We start from the raw sequence: 19,459 nt of genomic DNA, 5'->3' as shown, positions 1-19,459 counted from the left end.
TCACTAACCTTGCACAAGTTTCTGAATCTCTTTGTTCCTGGTTCCTAATTTGTGAGATGGGGATGGTGAGAAAACCTAGCTCATGGGCATGTTGTGACTATTAAATGAATTAGTTCATCCAGCCTAACGAACCCATTAAGCCCTCAGAAGAGTGTCAGGCCCCCAGTGGGTTCTCTCTGTGCCAGGCACCGCTTTGTGCCCGCCACTCTTCATTCTGTCCTTTGTATAACAAAGGCCTAATACATATATGTGTGTGCATTTAAAATGTACTCACGTGAAATGGCACAGAGAAAATACACCAGAAATTAACTATATAAGGATTTGCAAAAAAGTGAGTCTGAAGTGTCCAGAAAATAATGAGGAAAAGATACGATTTTTTGGCTAATGTGTAATAAGTACCTTTTGTCTTGTCTCCATCAGCTGTGCACATTGATGAGCAGTGGGGGTGAATGACTCTGATCGAACTCTAATAGCATCATTTATTTATTTAGACTTTTTGATGTGGACCATTTTTAAAGTGTTTTTTGAATTTGTCACAATCTTGCTTCTCTTTTTATGTTTTTGAGTGTTTTGGTGGTGAGGCATGTTGGATCTTAACTTGCTGACCGAGGGCTGAACCTGTAACCCCTGCATTGGAAAGCAAAGCCTTAACCACTGGAGCGCCCGGGGAGTCCCTCTAACAGCTTGAGTGTCTTACCCCTGGAAGCACGCAGGCTAATACGGCCTGCAGAGTCTATAATCTTATGCTGTATTGCTGTACTGAATTATTTTTTTCTGAGTATTATTTTTGCCATTATTTAAATGAGAAGGATCTACACCCTCGTCAAGCCCATCAGCGGGATTAATTAGCAGTCTAATGCTTTGATCGTACAATAGTGGGGATTCGACAAAGGTTTGTCAAATTACATTTATTTCAACAAGGATCAGAGCGGGGTGGGGGCTGGGGTCCCAACTGGTTGAGGATCTTTCTGCTCTGGTTCTTCCTGTGTAAAAATCAATTATAAAACTCCTTCAGAGAAGCAGATGTGCTAGTGTTAACCGCGCACTCAGGACCTTACTCATAACAGGGGCGAGGTAAGTGTTTGCCGCGTGGAACCGAATGCAGTCCATCCACGATGCCTGTTTCCCGTGTGGCTGTCATCAGTCGTCCCGCTGAGTCCATATGGGGAGCGTGTGCTGGCTGTGTGATCAAGGTGACAGAGCCTCTGGAGCCATCCGTTTAGTTACATATTCCTTCAGTCACAAGTACCTATCCAGCAGGAACATCTGGGAACTTACTCATGGAGAGGGAGGGACAGAAAACACCGAAGCCAGTGAATAGCTCACATCTTGTCATTGGTCAGGCTTCCCAGGTGGCTCAGAGGGTAAAGCGTCTGCCTGCAGTGCAGGAGACCTGGGTTCGATCCCTGGGTCGGGAAGATCCTCTGGAGGAGAGCATGGTGACCCACTCCAGTACTCTTGCCTGGAGAATTCCCTGGACAGAGGTGCCCGGTGGGCTACAGTCCATGGGGTCGCAGAGTCGGACAGGACTGAGAGTCTTCACTTCACTTCATGTGGTTGGTGGGGGATGGAAGGGAGGAGACCAGGAGGAGGGAGAGGAGGAGGGAGGTCAGGGAGGAGGGCCCAGGAGGACATCTGAGCAGAGGCTAAATGAGGGCAAGGCCGGCCGGGGGACTCCCTGGAGGAATGGCAGAGAACCAAAGACGCCTTTTCTGAGGACAGAGCACCTGCAAAGGGCCCGTGAGGTCTCAGGAGAGAGTGAGATGGGCACAGCTTAAGTTCGAGGTCAGAGGGATCGATGGGTCCAAACACGGGGAAGCGTCCAGGCAGAGACTTGGGACTTTGCGTGAGAAGGGGCGTTCAAAACACAAGAGTGACCTAGTCAGACGTCACTCCCAGGAGAATCTCTCAGACATCCAGGTCTGTCTTTTTCATTTGCATCCCTCATCTGAAAAAACTTTTGTTTATGATTTTTATTTTTCATTGGAGGATAATTGCTTTACAATGTTGTATTGGTTTCTACCATACCAACAATGTGAATCGGCCGTAAGGATACATATATCCCCTCCCTCTCGAGCAAAATTTTGTTTCTGAGAGGGAGAAGAAGAATTTTTAAGGGATAGTCATTGTGCTTTCAAAGCTTCCTGAAATAAACTTTCATGCATGATCTTCACCACAAAACTATGGTGATAGACACATATTGCCCACTTGGAAAAATAAATGCAATCTTGAAGAAATTAAATAAGAGAAAGGTGTCTCGTGGCTCACAGCAGGTCCCCAGGAAGCACTGCTTTTCCAGGATGGGGCTCAACATGCTGCATGTTTAACGTGCTTGATTTCCTCAAGCACCGCACCACAGTCCGTATGGAAACCTGGAGAAGGGCCCGGGAACACACAGGGCCAGAGGCATCCCTTGCTTCGAGGCGGTTCTCCCCAGGGACTCAGCCTTAAACTGGGGGAGAAATCCTGACAAACTTTCAGCCCATTCCAAACCTCCTGTGACGTGAACTTGCCAAGTCTGATCCGTCAGCACTGGTGATAATGAAGTACTTTGTGACAACCTGTGATGAGAGAACTGAACACGATTTCAAAATCTTTTCTTACACCACAGGACAAAAATGCATTTTCATCTCAGAGGTTTCAAATCAATGATCAAAATAAACATCCATCTGATCTTTGAAAGTAGATTTATTCCTGGTGTACAATTTGTATTCCTTTGTAACACTTTGTATTCCTTTGTAACATTTTATTTTCATGATTTTATTCAATTCTTCAACTCAGTCACAAAGAGAGGAAGTAAAAATTCTGTTGGTGAAGCTGTGAAATTCTGATAAACTTGAAATATATCTCAGAAAGGCATTCCTTTAAAATTTTATGAGTATATTTTATACGTTTGAACTTCACAATTAAAATGATTGGTGGTCCACCCCAAGTCTTTGGGACTAACTGAAAAAAACTAATTGACTTGACTGACCTTACAGTCATCCCTTTTTCCCCCCGCTCATTGAATGATGCATGCAAGTGGAATTTTCCTCAAGTCTCAATGCATTCTTTTTGTTTTCCCCGAACACTGCCATTGAATTACAGCTGCTGCTTTTCGGCACAGTTGGTCTTGCTGGGGTGGCATTCTCCTGCACCCTCACCCAGAAAAGCTTCTGTTATCCCTGGAGCTCACGGCATACTGATTTTCATACTGAATTTCTGTCTGTATAGTTTTCTAGTCAATTCTAGAAAGACTCGTTAACATGACAGACTCTAGAAGGGTTGAACGCTGTGAGCATCTTCATCTGGAGTTAGTTAAATGAGGCGGGGGAGAAAGAAGGGTCGGTCCCTGCAGCCAGGAGGCACTCACCCGCGGTGGTGGACTCGGCCGCTGGGAAGCGTCTGGGGGACTAGCTCCTCTACTGATGCTTCCAAGGAAGACATCATCCGCGTCATTTCACTCCTTCAAACCCCCTCAGACTTCTGGAAGATTCCAGGGAAGGAGAACTACCCTCGTCTGCCCCCTTCCTGCTGACAGCCTCACTTGAGGAAAGCCTTTCACTCCTAGAGGCCAGATGGGCTCACAGAGGACAAGGCCTATTCCCTCGTGATTTTGCCTGCAGGCCAAACAACGCGAGGCGGGCAGCAAGGAGAGAGAGAGGAGTGGGGAGAGAGGCTTTAAATCAAAGCTGATGAGTTATGAGAGACATGCAAACGGCTTTGAAAACGACAAACGCCCTTCCTGCTTAGCTTTGAAATGTTTCCATGCAGATTTTTATAAAAGTTTAAATAGCTTTAAAAATATTTTTAGCCAAATAAATCATGTTCATTGTGAAAAACTACAAAGGGAGAAACAGAAGAACGGAGAATCACCCGATATTGAACCTGCTTGAAGCAGCCGCTGTGTTTAAAATGGTCTCCTCTGTATACAGGGGTCTCTAAGTGTTTTTAGAGATGTGCTCATACTTTCTATAATTTGTAAACTTTTCTTCTCACTGACCATCATTCCACCATTTTAATTAATTTCAATGCTTTAAAAATCACCTTAAACCTCCAAGTCCAGGAGTCCAAGTGGCACAGCATAGATATTTTTAACAAATTCCCAAATTTGTTTTAAAAAAACAAAAAGCTATATAAAATGTTTAAACAAAAGGTATTAAAATACATTGTTAAACCAGTAAGAAAAAAATTTTTTTAATCCTTAGAAGGCAAAAATGAGTAAGAGGCAGGAACCCAGAGGTGAGCAATCACACAAACACGCTTTGTCGTCAAGCGTCTGCCAGCCCCGGAGGCTGCTCAGCTTAGACAGCCTCTCAAGGGCAGGGTAGGGCCCCCCAAGAGGGAGCTCTTCCAGGAGACCCTCACATAAAGCTGGGAACCTGGACAGATACGTCATCAAAGGAACGGAGAGCCAGAGATAAACCCACTCTCAGAAACAGACAGTGACGTGTTGCTCGGGCTTGTCTTTCTAATCCTGGAACTGGGTGAATGAGTGGGATGTGCTATTGCAGAGAAGGTACAGCTCTAAGCCAGTCCTCATTCATGCTTGCAGTCTGAGTTTATACTGTGTGTGCATGTGAAAGCCTCAAGGCTAAGAATTGCTCTGAATTAGTCACATGTTGATATTGTCCTTCAACATCTAGCAGAAGCAAACAGGGTCCTTTCTAGAGGAACTCACTCTAACTGACTTGGCTGTGCTTGGTCGCTCAGTCGTGTCCGACTCTGCGACCCCGTGGACTGCAGCCGGCCAGGCTCCTCTGTCCATGGGATTCTCCAGGCAAGAACACTGGGGTGGGGTGCCGTGCCTTCCTCCAGGGCATCTTCCCAACCCAGGTCTCCAACATTGCAGGTAGATTCTTTACCATCTGCACCACTCTAACTGGAGGTCTCCAATAATTCCACAGATAGAGTTCTAAGGAATATGAATACATGGTCAAAAAAGTTAACAAAACACCTAGGAAACAAGAGACCATGAGCAACAGCCAGCAGAAATAATACAAATATGGTAGAATTAAATTAGATCTGCAGACTTTAGATAGTGCAACTCAGAAGCGATTTTAAAATGCTTATAAAACAAAAGATGTAATTAAGAATATAAGTACGAACATGAGATTATAAAAATGACTAGGCACATTGAGAAGAAAAAAGGCATTTTGAGAAAAGAAAAACTAATATTTAAAAGTTAAAAACTCAGTGGCTCTACAGAATCAATACTAGAACACATACAAAATTAAAAATCAGAAAAAGAGCAAAATATACAATTAACAAACAAAATTAATATACTGCATATACACACAATAATGTAAGAGTGAATCCCATTTACAGTAGCAAAAACAACAACAACAAAAGAAAAATTACTTAGAAATAAGCTCCACATGAATTTTGGAAAATCTACATGAAAAAATGCTGAAACATTCTTGGAAGACGTAAGCTTAAATGGACAGGCATCCCTTGTTCTTCAGTAAGTTAACTTTAAAAATGTCTTATAAAGCCTCCATAAAGATACCAAAAACTTTTATCTTAAAATGAGATAAATTAATATTAAAAATCACATGAAAAATAAATAAGCGAGAATATCCAAGGAAACACCAAAAAAGAAGGGCCACTGAGGGGTAGGAATCAGCAGAAATCACTGAGAGTCAAATATATCAGAAATCCACTGAAGGGCAAGCATGTGGGACTAACTCATGAGTAGAACACGGATCAGAAGATTAGGCTGCAAAGTACAAATATATATATATACACACATACATACATACACACACACACACATACACACACACATACACACACATACACACACATACACACATACATACACACACATACATACACACACACATACACACACATACATACACACATACACACACAAATACACACATACACACACACACATACATACACACATGCACACACATACACACACATACACACATACATACACACACATACACACACAAATACACACATACATACATACACACATACATATACATACACACACACAAATACACACACATACATACACACATACACACATACACACATACATACACATACACACATACATGCATACACACACACACACACACACACACACACATACACACACACACACACACACACACACACACACATGGAAATGTATGATAAAGTTCACACCTGCAGTCATTGGACCAAAATAACTGGAAAGCCTTTAAGAAAGATAAAATCGTATCCCCAACTCACCTTGTACAAAAGGAAAAAACAACAAACAGATAAGAACTCTAATTATAAAGATGAAACCATGCAAATACTGGAAGAAAACAGGTGAGTTCTTTTGAAATCTGGAAGGAAACTCTAAAGACATCTAAAAATCCCAGTAAAATAAAAGATTCATAAATTCAACTAGGTATAAATTAAAATATTTTAAAAGAAGCTTTACAGGGCACAAGACTCTATGAGCAAAGTCAAAAGGCAAATTAGAAAGTGGAAGAAAATATTTGTGGTGTATATTGCAGATCAGAACTAATATCACCAATGTGTGAAGAACTCTTAAAGAGCAAGATGAACACTCCATCCAGACATAGTGTTACAAAGACTGCTTAGTTCTTACCCTGTGTTTATCTGCTAACGGTTCTGCTTCTCTGAACCCTGACTGATACAGAAGGCTCCACTAAGACAGTAAAATTTGAGCTAAAAGTAGAATGTGTTGGATTTCTGGAGTGAAATTCGGTTAAGTATGAAAATGTAAATTGCCTCTGCTATCTTGTAACTTTTTTCCCCCTGCAGTGCTGCCTTTCAGAGATGCCTGTTAGAAGACAAGCTCCCCTCTCCCTATTGCCACCGATCATTTTCCTTTTCTTTCCTTTTCTGAGTTGTGCTGGGTCTTCGTCATGACCCGCAGGCTTCTCTAGCTGTGGTGCACGAGTTCCGTGGCTTCCCAGCGTCATGTGGGATCTGAGTCCCCCGACCAGGGATCACACCCTCGTCCCCTACCCTGGAAGGCGGATTCTTAGCCACTGGACCACCAGGCAAGTCCTGCCACTGGCCATGCTTTGTCTGAAAAAGCTAACGCTTTGTGCTCTCTGGTTATACTTATACATCTAAACTGCTGTGCTCGTCAATACCAGCTCAGAGTATCTGAGATGCATCAGAATCATTTCCTCAGCTCATTTTAATGATATGGCATACAAATAAAAAATATTTACATTTGAGGGTCTAGAGGATGAAATTTTTTTCTGTTGTCTATTGTAGGTTCTCCAGCTGGGGCTCCACTAAAATCTGATTAACAAGAGAAAAACAAGCCAGTTTACAAACATGTGCATTATGCATACATATGGGAGTATCCAGTGATGAGTAATCCCAAGTGGTGGTTAGAACCTGGGCTTGTAGCACATCGTAACAAAAGAGCAATACATTTTTAAAGAGTGACAAAGCAGAAAAGATTGAGTTTCTAGGGATGGCAAACTGTGGGACTACAAATACATGGGGCAACTTTATAGAAGATAAAAGGGTTAGTGAGCATCATCGTCATGACAACATCATCCCCATCATCCCCATCCCCATCACCATCATCCCCATCACCATCCCCATCAACCCCATCCCCATCATCTCCATCATCACTATCATCATTATCACCATCATCCCCATCCCCATCATCATCTCCATCATCCCCATCCCCATCATCCCCATCCCCATCATCCCCATCATCACCATCATCCCATCATCACCATCATCCCATCATCACCATCATCCCCATCACCCCCCATCATCTCCATCACCACCATCATCCCCATCATCCCCATCATCCCCATCATCCCCATCATCACCATCATCCCCATCATCCCCACCATCATCACTGCCATCAGAGTAGCCTTTGATGATGAGCTCTCAGGGTGTGTTGGGCAGCTTCCTCCTCACAGCTGCCCCAGGGGAGTCACTCTCACTGGCCCTGTTTTACAGAGGAGGAACAGAGGCTCCAGGGGCTTCAGGAGCCCTGGCATCACAGCAGAAAGGGATACCTCTTGTTTCCCTCTTCCACCTTGGAAACCCTGCCCCGCCTCGATGGGTAGGAAACACTTTCAGAAGAGGAATCAAGGTGATCCGACAGCTTAAGGACAAATCACATGTTACGTATTGACGCTCCAGGGGTTCAAACCTGTCCCTCGATATTCAAGCTTGTGTTGCCAGTTCCCGTGCTTTGAACTGAAGCTCTCAGAGACGAGAGCCCGTATAGGAACTGAAAATTAAACCCTGTTCAGAACAGATTAGCTACTACTTGGATACTAGTATGGTGGCTCACTCTTGCGTTCTTCTGCAAAGACTTAACTGTTTTGTTTGTTAAAAAAGAAGAAGAAGCAAAGGTCTAGTGAGGTTTGCTATGTAGATTCCTCTGCTGCCGTCTCATAAACTCCTAAGGGACTAGAGCTGTCTCTGGGGAGTAACTTCTGCCCTTTATGGACAGAAGAAGGGGAGGGACACCTTTGCAAGTTTGTATTCTGCTTTTAAACAAAGGGAGGGCGGAGAGTTTTTCTTGTACCTGCTTCTTCTCATTTGCTTTCAGTTCAAAAGAATCTTTACACCAAAGTGTCATATTTGGGGGTGGTATATTCTGCTACCCTGCAGAGAAATGATCAGATATTGTCCTTCATAAAATAAGTCCTCAAAAAAAGGGGATGTTATAGACTATAGTGGAACAACAGCAGTACTGTGAATCTCAGCATTCATCCATGTAAAAGTTAGAGGGGAAAGGACGGATAGGTTGTTGCTCAGCCGCCCAGTCAGCTCTTTGCGACCTCAGGGACTGCAGCATGCCAGGCCTCCCTGTCCTTCACCATCTCTCAGAGTTTGGTGGTGATCACAAGGAATGTACAGGAAAACTGACTCTAAGGGAGAAAACCTTCAAAATGCGTGTGATCTCTGACTCAGGAGATGCAGCAATTAAGCTTCTAGAAATCATCCTAAAGAATGATCGTCGCTGTAGGTGAACTTTATTTTTTCAATAATGTTATTTAATTTTCTTTGTTGGCCATAGCACCAGCTTTCAGGATCTCAGTTACCTGACCAAGGACTGAACCTGTGCCCCCTGCAACGGAAGCACGGAGTCTACCACGGGGCCACCAGGGAATCTCCTATGCATGAATTTTAAATGACAAGGATAACCACAACAGCAAACAAGCAACTTGTGTCTGACGTGCATGAAAAAAAGCTCTGGAAGAGTATATGCCAAGGTGTAAACCACAGCTTTCCATGGGGGGTGAGATAATATACATTTTCTTCTTTTTGTTTCTCTCTGTTGCTAATGTTCTCTATAATTATTATGCCTGTCTTTCCTAATTTCTACAGAAGTTATTTTTATTTTTTTTAATTTGTGGGTGGGTCTTTTCTGAGTCTGAAAGCATTTTAAAATGTTCTCTGCTCCAGGAGCAAAAATTGAAATTCCAGGGAAGAGGAATCTAGTTGTAAACACAAGTGTTGGGGCAACATTAAGAAGTTGAATCTCCCTCCATCCTCAGACTATCTGTTCTGCTTTTAAGCCAGGCCTCCTCCAGCCCCACTTCTGCCATGAAATGCTTCCTCCTGCGTCATGTCGACACCTGCAAGAGGCCGAGTGCATCTCTGCTAGGGCAGCGAGCCTGGAAAAAGCGAGGGTGCTTGCCAAAAGGCAGCTCAGATTCCTCCAAAGTTCAATTGTTTTCCATTTCACTAGATGACCTCCTGGTCTTCTCCTGCGCAAGAATTTCCCTAAAACTTGGATGCTTTGTTGGCCTCAGGTATGAATCATCTGGAAAGAAGTGATTCTGAGAATAAACATCTTCTGTACCAAAAATATGTCAGAATCTGAGTCAAGTCCTAGCCCAAGTCCCTGGACAACCCTAGGTCCGCCCAGGTGTGGAGAGGGTGAGACAGATGCTGCGATGGACGATGTGTGAGAGCCAGGTGCCGAGGTCTGTGGGGCCCCATCCATCATGCGAAAGCATGTTTGCAGCAGAGCCTCCAAGAAATGTTAGTGATGTTTTGCAAGCATTAAGAGACAGAGTCTTCCTCACAAAAAGAAACTTCAAAAGATTCTCTAAATGTCTTCCACAAGACTCTCCCTTTGGAGAGCAGCAAGTGAGCAAACGGATTAGACTAACATTCTTACAAAACTTATCACTGGGTAAATATTTGAACGCACACGTCTTTGATTTCAAAACCATTTTGTTTTTAAAAGCCATGTGATGCTGTCACCAAATCTGTCGGTGTTTTAAAAACCTTTTTCATCACAGTGAAAACAAATTTATATCATTGACTTGGCAGTAAAGAATCCACCTACAGTGCAGGAGGCTCAAAAGACTCAGGTTCGATTCTTGGGTCGGGAAGATCCCCTGGAGAAGGAAATGGCAACCCACACCAGTATTCCTGCTGGGAGAAATCCCAGAGACAGAGGAGCCTGGTGGGCTACAGTCCATGGGGTCGCACAGAGTCGGACACAGCTTAGTGACCACTCCGCCACCACACACATATACACATTTACAAAGAAAAGCCTCACAAAACAACACACGCTTTTGCCATGTGTAAACAGATCATTTCTAGTATCCTATTTCCTAAGATTTTGTTTCTTCTTTCATTTATTTTTTGAGGCTGGTTTCCACCTACTCAAATTATTCCACAACCCAATTAATGGATCAAAACCTCCCTACATCATTTACATAAGCTGATTTGAAAATTTTTTTTTCCAAAAAATTAACTCTTAAATTTTCATGGGTTTATTTTTCGTGCAAAATTGTCTTTTTCCCAATACTACACCATCACCACAAAAAGACAAGCGAGTTTGTTCTGTGCTTGTCTACATTTTAATAAGCTCCTCGTTCAGACAAAACCTTCTCAACCTTTTACAATTAAGTATTATGTCTTTAATTCCTTGGATAGAATCCTTTTTGCATGAATCATATAGACACTGAATGTCCAAGTCTTTAATATTGTGCTGCTTTGGGAAGCAAGTTCTCCAAGTAATCCTATATAAAGTGGGGCAGAAGACAGCATGTTCCTAAAACAGAGCATCCTAGAAGTTATCAAGGTTCTCTGTGGGTTGATTGCCTCATCTGCAAGATAAGGTCACTCTACTGGACTACTGGGAGGTCTGTATAAAATAATCTGGGGAAAGTGCTTGACTCGCTGCCTGGCACGACATGGGTTCATTTTGAGACAGGAGCCATCATTATTTTAAATAAACCCTTTGTCTTTGATGACGTTCTCCAGGAAACAGAGCCTGAAGCAAGTGTGAAGACCCTAACAGCCACTTACCCTGTGGTCCAGTGGTTAAGAATCCACCTGCCAATTCAGGGGACACAGGCCCGATCCCGGGTCCAGAAAAACCCCACCTGCCATGGAGCAGCCAAGCCCATCAGCCGCGACCACTGAGCCCTCCCAGCCCCGAGCACATGCTGCACAGCAGAGACACCATCGCCGTGCCCGCTCGCAACGAGAGAACGCAGCAACACAGACCCAGAGCAGCCAACGAATCAGCAAATGTGCTGCAGACAGAGTCTGACCTTATCTTGGGGTGCAAGCCCTCCTCCCCGCTCTGCATCCGCTGTTCTCTCACACACACCTGCGTGTTCCAGACACAACGGATGGTTCTGGCCACGGCGATGCTGTCTCAGCCATCCCCAGCTCATCCCGCCCTGGCTCGGGTGGAGGAAACCGACAGAGAAAAGTGGCCGTGCTGCCAGCTGTCCGTCAGCGCCGCTGCTGAGCCGGTCTTAAGGTGACAGGGCGGGCATCGCTCGCATTTCTAGGCTCACGAGACAGAGGCGCCATCACTTCCTGAGAGTCCAGGCGAGTGGAGTCGGCCTGCCCTGACAGCGAGTCCTTGGGAGAGGCAGTTGGCCCGGGGACAAGGCCACGTGTCCCGGGGACAGCAGGTGACTGCATCAGGATGACGTGGGGCTTTAAGGCAAGACCTGAAATGGAGGGCGTCTGGGACCCACTCTCCAAGGAAGCCGTTAGATACCGTGAAACTCCAGGCATGACCCGACTTGTGGGCCTGACAGAGGAGCTTCCAGCCAGAACTGACTGGGGCTGGAGTGGACGCAGGAGACATCACTTCTCAGTGTCCTCTGGGGTCCTGGAGAGGATCCGGGACAGAAAAGGGACAGAAACTGAAAAGCTGATGAAATTAGAGCGTGGTCTGCACTTTAGTTAACAGCATGGTAATGATTTTCATTTCCTGGTTTTGATGATTGTAGTATGTTACAGAAGGTGTTCACGTAACAGTTATTTTCAGTCAGGTCTACCATTGAGAACCAGCTAGAAAAATTGGAATTAATTGTTGAGGTGCAGTTTGCATGCAGCAAAATGTACAAACTTAAGCACAGAGCTCAATGTATTGTTTTCTTTCCTTTTTTAAAAATTGAAATATAATTGATGTACAATGTTATGTTAATTTCAGGTGTACAGCAAAGTGATTCAGTTTCATACGGGCTCCAAAGGGGAGACGGAGTGCGCCAAGGCTGTACACTGTCACCCTGCTTACTTAACTTCTACGCAGAGCACATCATGAGAAACGCTGGGCTGGAAGAAACACGAGCTGGAATCAAGACTGCCGGGAGAAATTTCAGTAACCTCAGATATGCAGATGACACCACCCTTATGGCAGAAAGTGAAGAGGAACTAAAAAGCCTCTTGATGAAGGTGAAAATGGAGAGTGAAAAAGTTGGCTTAAAGCTCAACATTCAGAAAACAAAGATCATGGCATCTGGTCCCATCATTTCATGGGAAATAGATGGGGAAACAGTGGAAACAGTGACAGACTTTATTTTTCTGGGTTCCAAAATCACTGCAGATGGTGACTGCAGCCATGAAATTAAAAGACGCTTACTCCTTGGAAGGAAAGTTATGACCGACCTAGATAGCATATTCAAAAGCAGAGACATTACTTTGCCAACAAAGGTTCGTCTAGTCAAGACTATGGTTTTTCCTGTGGTCATGTATGGATTTGAGAGTTGGAGTGTGAAGAAGGCTGAGCGCCGAAGAATTGATGCTTTTGAACTGTGGTGTTGGAGAAGACTCTTGAGAGTCCCTTGGACTGCAAGGAGATCCAACCAGTCCACTCTAAAGGAGATCAGCCCTAAGATTTCTTTGGAAGGAATGATGCTAAAGCTGAAACTCCAGTACTTTGGCCACCTCATGTGAAGAGTTGACTCATTGGAAAAGACTCTTATGCTGGGAGGGATTGGGGGCAGGAGGAGAAGGGGACGACAGAGGATGAGATGGCTGGATGGCATCACTGACTCGATGGACGTGAGTCTCAGTGAATTCCGGGAGTTGGTGATGGACAGGGAGGCCTGGCGTGCTTCGACTCACGGGGTCGCAAAGAGTCGGACACGACTGAGCGACTGATCTGATCTGATATGTATATATATATGTATATATGTATACACACATATATATTCTTTTCCAGATTTTTTCCCATGTAAGTTATTATAAAAACTCTGGGCCATCTGTATGTCTTCTTTGGAGAAATGTCTGTTTAGGTCTTCCGCCCACTTGTTTGATCGGGCTGTTTGTTTATCTGATATGGCGCTGCACGAGCTGTTTATACATTTTGGAAATTAAGCCCTTGTTGGTCACATCATTTACAAATATTTTCTCCCAGGTTGTCTTTTTGTTTTATTTATGGCTTCCTTTGCAAAAATATCTAAGTTTGATTAGGTCCCATTTGCTTATTTTTGCTTTTATTTATTTTACCTTGGGAGGCTGACTGACCTAAGAAAGTATCGTTTCGATTTGTCAGAGAACGTTTTGCTTATATTCTCTTCTTAGAGTTCAGTGGTGTCATGTCTTATACTTAAGTCTTTAAGTTGTTTTGCATTTCTTTTTGTGTATCGTGTCTCAGCGTATTTTAATATATGTAAGATGTAAGATGTGACATCACCCTCCATCCAACCATCCATCTACCCACCCATCCATCCTTGCTCAGTCCTGCCTGACTCTTTGTGACCCCGTGGACTGTAGCCCGCCAGGCTCCTCTGTCTCTGGGATTCTCCAGGAAGAACACTGGAGAGGGTTGCCATTTCCTCCTCCAGGGGATCTTCCCGACCAGGGATCCAACCTGTGTCCTTGCGTGTCCTGCAATGCAGGCGGATTCTTACCACTAGCGCCACGGGGAAGCCCACACCCCCTCCTTTGATACGTAATGTGTAACATACGTTATGTGTGATATGTACCGTATGTCATATATGTAACACATACATGTGACGTCACCCCCCACATTCACCCCAGATGAAGACACACACCGCTGCCCTCGCCCCTGCCTCGGGAACCTGTGGCATCAGACGCCAGCCCAGCGGTCGCCTTTGTGAAGGGAGAGGGGAGCGGGGACTGGGGACCTTGGGAGCCCCCGGGGCCCGCTGATGCTCGTCTCCCGACTCAGCCGGTTACAGCGTGGGTGCATGTCTTGATAATTCACTGAGCTGTAGGCTTCTGGTTTGTGTGTTTTCTGTACGCATGTTATACTTCTATTAAAACACTGATTTTCAAAAATATGATTTTTACTGAATCTCACTGAGGGAAGTGCACAGTGGAAATCACTTTACGGTCCTTAAGTGCTTAGGCCACTGGAATTTGGGTTTAGACAATGTTTTCCACAGTTTCCCCCAAACAAGGACAGCATGTGCCCAAGTGACAGGCCGCAACGGGACTGTCTGTCTCAGTGTCCTCAGGAGGGTGACGGGCTTAATGGAACGGGGCTGGCATTTACAAGGAGCTTCTTTTCACTTATCCTTTAAACCAGATATCAGGAATGGTTGGCCAGCTGGGAGCTGAGCATAATAAGTCCATTTTTAAATTAAGAATTTTTATCAATTTTAAATGAAGAATTTAGTTTTCAAAACTAGACGAACCCCAAGGAAACACCAGGGGGCGGCATTCCACAACATTACAGATGGAGAGCGCCGAAGGAGCCGGGAGCTTTTTGTTGCTTTGTTTTTTGGGTTTTGGTTTTTAGGTAACCATATAAATATTGACAATGATCCTTTACAAGGGTGTCTTATTGAAGTGGAAAATGGAAGGTCAGAGAGGTTATTACGGGAGTCTTTTTAAGTTCCCTTAAAACACAGAAGTCAAAAAGTGAAAAAACAAAACAAAAACACAGAGGTTAAGGCTGGCACACGGAAGACCACCGCGGAAGTTCCCCAGCCGCACAACGAACAGCTTTTCTACTCATGTTGTCGCAAACGTCTCCTGGATGAAAGCGCTTGTCGTGTGCTGGAAAGGGTTAACTGCTCGCCGAAGACCCGTGGGTAAGCCCTGCATTCACGTGGACCCGGATTAGGGACTCCTGGTACTGAAGAGGGGCAGTTTCTTCTGAGTAAAATGGGAACCAACTCTCGGAGCAGAAATATGCTCCCAGCTGAAGTACCTGCTGACCTTCAGCACAGAGGGGGCCTGCAGGGAATGGTTTGCAAATGTTAGCAGGCGCATCTCGCCCTTGAGTCGTGTTTTATGGCATCTCTCACCTCTGAGGAGGAGCCATCGCCTCAGGGCGATAGATCGAGTGTATTTGCCCTCTTTAGAAAGACAATAAAATCAGGCTTTTTGGGGGAGAGAATGAGAGTTTGCCCTAGCTGTTAACTGTGGAATTCTTTCTTAACTACAGGAAGGTTAAGCCTGGGGGGCTGATTCACAGGTTCTTTCTGTGGAAGCCACCCTTTCTGCCCACATCGGCTGGGACACAAGACCTCTCGCTTCGAGGGTCCAGGCTTCAAGGAAATGAGAGAACACACCTCGGGACTCCCCTGGCAGTCCCGTGGTTACGACTCTGCACTTCCGCTGCAAGGGGCGTCAGTTCGATCCCTGGTCAGGGAACTAAGGTCTTTCAGGCCCACGAAGTGCAACCAAAAGAAAAGCTTAACTCTTCTAACTGATGGGACTGTGGGAAGAAGAAAGTGAGAATGGGCCAAATGAGGCAACTAAAATCCAGAGGGGATATTCGTGAGTCGCTTAGATCATGGATGTCAGACAAGGAAGGTAGAGAACGCAGGGCTCAGAGTATCCTGATCTCCCCTCTCTGGGAGAAAGGCTAAGCCTGGAGCAGAAAGCCAGCAGGAAGAGAGACTTCTCCCCCCTTCTCAGTCCAGACTATGGGCAGTGACACCCACTGCTGGTGACCTGTGGTCCAGGCGGTTAGCAGAGGGGGAGGCCGGGACTTCACGGTCCTCCAGGCAGCTCTCCCTCCAAGGGCCCAGGAGTCCCTGCAGCTCCAGGAGACCATGGAGGGCATCAGAGAGGAGAACCTGCAGCCTTGCCCAGGCCCTCTGCAAAGGACGAGGGTGCCCAGGGCGGAGCCCGCAGGCTCTGGGCAGGCCAAGGGCTTGGGGGGAGCTGCGGGTGGGCCTGACAGAGCCAGTCAGGGAGGGGCTCGGGCCGCACCAGGCCGGGACAAGGCAGGTCACGACTCCAACAGCCACAGCCTGTTAAAGGGGAAGATACTGAAACGCCCCCCCACCTGGGCCACAGTCCTCTATGACAGCACAAGCTGCACAGCTTTGCCCCCTCCCTCTCCTAGGCTGCCCAGCTCTGCTTTGCTGTTTGATTCACGAGTAACCCCTTCACGTCCTTACTTCTCTAGGGACCTGAAACCAGGTCCCTGGGCAGAAAACAGCTTGACTGGCACTGAATTTAAAAGATCTCTCTTTGTTAATCCCCAGCAGGTGCACCTCAGACATTTCCCCAAGCTCCTGTGCCCCCAAACATGCTCTCTCTTCAAGGGGACGCCCGCTGTGTCTGGCATGCTACCTGGGAGGGCAAAAGGAAGCCGTCTGCCTCCGCAGCGTTGGAAGCTGCAGCCCCGGAACGGCCATCCGGTCCTCACTCACTCACCGAGGACGACGCAGAGGCCTTCCTGCTGACGGAACTTCCATCTACCCGGCCTCGTGTAACCGGGACGGCTCTTACTTGCTCCAGTTGGCAGGAAGCACGCAGTCAGGTCCTTACTCCAAGACAGTCACCAGTGCTCTGAGGAGCTTCAGCAGAGCTAACAATGCCCCAAGAAGAGCGAAGCGGGCTTCCCTGGTGATCCAACGCAGGGGGCGCAGGCTCGATCCCACACGCAGCTGAGCCCACGCGCCGCAACCGAGACCCGACACAGCCAAAACAAATTACTTAATATTTAAAAAAGAAGAAGAAATAGGGTTCAAGGGGCTGCAAGGAACACCCGTCGTGAAAATCTCTTCTGCCAGGCCGCGGAAGTAGACATGGCTGGAAGCCTAAGGCTCCGCCGCGTCTCCCTCCACTGGCGGGGGCCGGAACTCAAAATAGGTGGTGGACCGTGGATGGACAAGAGCGTGACTGTTTCGCACGGAGTTAGATTTATGGATTGTTACTTGGCCACACCCCCAGGTTCAAATCCCATTTCTGCCCCTTACTGTGTGACTTTGGGAAGTTGCACAACCTCTCTGCCCTCAGAAGCATTCTGACCCGTAAAGTGAAATTAACAGCAATACCTATCAATGCAAGCATTAAGTGAGATGATGAGATATTCCATGCAAAGTATATAGGATATAGAAGAATGATAAACGTTACATATTTTTATTGGTTTAATGGCTTTCTTAAATAACTCAAGAAATAACACATTTCCATACCCAGATAGGACTGATCAGTACACAATTTTGTTTCCTGGTGTACAGTCTACACACTAACTTAGTAAAAGCCACACCTGGATACAATTAATACAATGCATTCTATCCTTGTCTCCAGAAAGAATTATCATCATGTTCTCGGGTAAATCCTTGGAGCAAGACTGTCCCTATGAGCAAGGCTGAAGCGACCAGTAAGAACACTGTGGGACTCCCCAGCAGTGCAGTGGTTAAGGCTTCGATTCCAGTGCAGCAGCTGTGGGTCTGATCCTGGTCTGTGGGTCTGGTCCCCAGTCTGTGGGTTTGGTCCTGGTCTATGGGCCTGATCCTGGTCTGTGGTTTGATTCCTGGTCTGTGGGTTTGGGCCCTGGTGGGGAAGTTAAAACCCCATATGCCTCCCAGCCAAAAAACCAAAAGAGAAGCAATATTGTAACAAATTCAATCAAGACTTAAAATGGTCCACGTGAAAAAAACAGAAAAATTAAGAAAGACCATCCAGTGGCAAATCTGTGAGCTTCTTCAGAAGACATGGAGGCGTGGATTATTAACGTGCAGGGTTGAGGCGAGCATGGGCCCACAGAGGTGTTTCGTTTCGTTTTGTTTTGTTTTGTTAGGCAGTGATTTTGTTGTTGTTCAGTCGCTCAATCTCGTCTGACCCTGTGACCCCTTGGACTGTAGCCCGCCGGACCCCTCCGTCCGTGGACTCTCCAGGTGAGAACACTGGAGCGGCCACCACTCTGCTGTGCGTTGCTCTGAAACAGCCCTCAAGGTGAAGGGAGCCTTCGGGGCACGTGCCCTCTCTGCCAGCGGAGCCCCACCACCCGCCCCAGTGGGCAGCGCCTCTCCACACTGCTCCATCGCCCACCGGTCGGTCAGGCATTCGAGGTGAGCGTTTCTTCAACAGCCGCAACTGAACTCTCTGGACCAGGGCTCTGCCGACTTCTGTGACGGGGCTTCTCTTTGCAAAGAGACCTTGGCTCATCTTCTCTCACTCACTGAACCCACACCCAACTGAATTCTGCCAGCCCCCAGAGCCGCCCTTTGCTCTCTTTACAGCTCTCCACCCCGTTTGCAGGGCTGGATTCAGCAGGAGGCCGAGACCTGTTAATCTTTTCAATGCGTCTGACCTTTTTAGTAGGTGAGACAAATTACTTGCCTCTTTTCACATGTTTTAAATGAACTGACTCTTGGCTCAGTCTTGTCCTTAAATAAACAGCAAAATGTCAGGCAGCTCCAAGCGTTCAGTATAGTCTGACTCACTGCGAAAGCTGTGAGCCCAAAGACAACCCCAAGCTATGGTCTGAGTGGGAGAAGCGTCTGGATTTTAGGGTTACTTTAAAGAAAGCTGAGCCCCGGAGAATTGATGCTTTTGGACTGTGGTGTTGGAGAAGACTCTTGAGAGTCCCTGGACTGCAAGGAGGTCCAACCAGTCCATCCTAAAGGAGATCAGTCCTGGGTGTTCATTGAAAGGACTGATGTTGAAGCTGAAACTCCAGTACTTTGGCCACCTGATGCGAAGAGCTGACTCATTTGAAAAGACCCTGATGCTGGGAGGGATTGGCGGCAGGAGGAGAAGGGGACGACAGAGGATGAGATGGCTGGATGGCATCACCGACTCAATGGACATGAGTTTGGGTGAACTCCGGGAGTTGGCGATGGACAGGGAGGCCTGGCGTGCTGCAGTCCATGGGGTCGCAAGGAGTCGGACACGATTGAGCAACTGAACTGAACTGAACTTCCTGTCTTCATGTTTTTTTCATACAGGGCTGGAGCTCTAAATGACACCATTTTTAATTCCTATAAATCAGGTCAAACCGAACTGTTACATTCACAGAAAACTTAGACTTTTTTTTCTGTCTTTACACACGTGTATT

At 46.1% G+C, this 19,459-nt stretch overlaps 1 long non-coding RNA gene across 1 annotated transcript; it reads right to left on the bottom strand.

Annotated features, from left to right (window-relative positions):
* Positions 1-892: 892 nt before the first annotated feature.
* On the bottom strand, positions 893-18,042 carry LOC133260796 (uncharacterized). Its single transcript, XR_009740969.1, has 2 exons — positions 16,831-18,042; positions 893-7,248 (listed from the first exon to the last, which is right to left on the bottom strand). It is a non-coding gene; the product is annotated as an uncharacterized LOC133260796 (long non-coding RNA).
* Between the last annotated feature and the right edge of the window lie 1,417 nt (positions 18,043-19,459).

This window comes from Bos javanicus, chromosome 14 (genome assembly GCF_032452875.1).
Source record: "Bos javanicus breed banteng chromosome 14, ARS-OSU_banteng_1.0, whole genome shotgun sequence".
NCBI lineage: Eukaryota > Metazoa > Chordata > Mammalia > Artiodactyla > Bovidae > Bos > Bos javanicus.
This window is presented reverse-complemented; position numbering and strand designations above follow the sequence as displayed.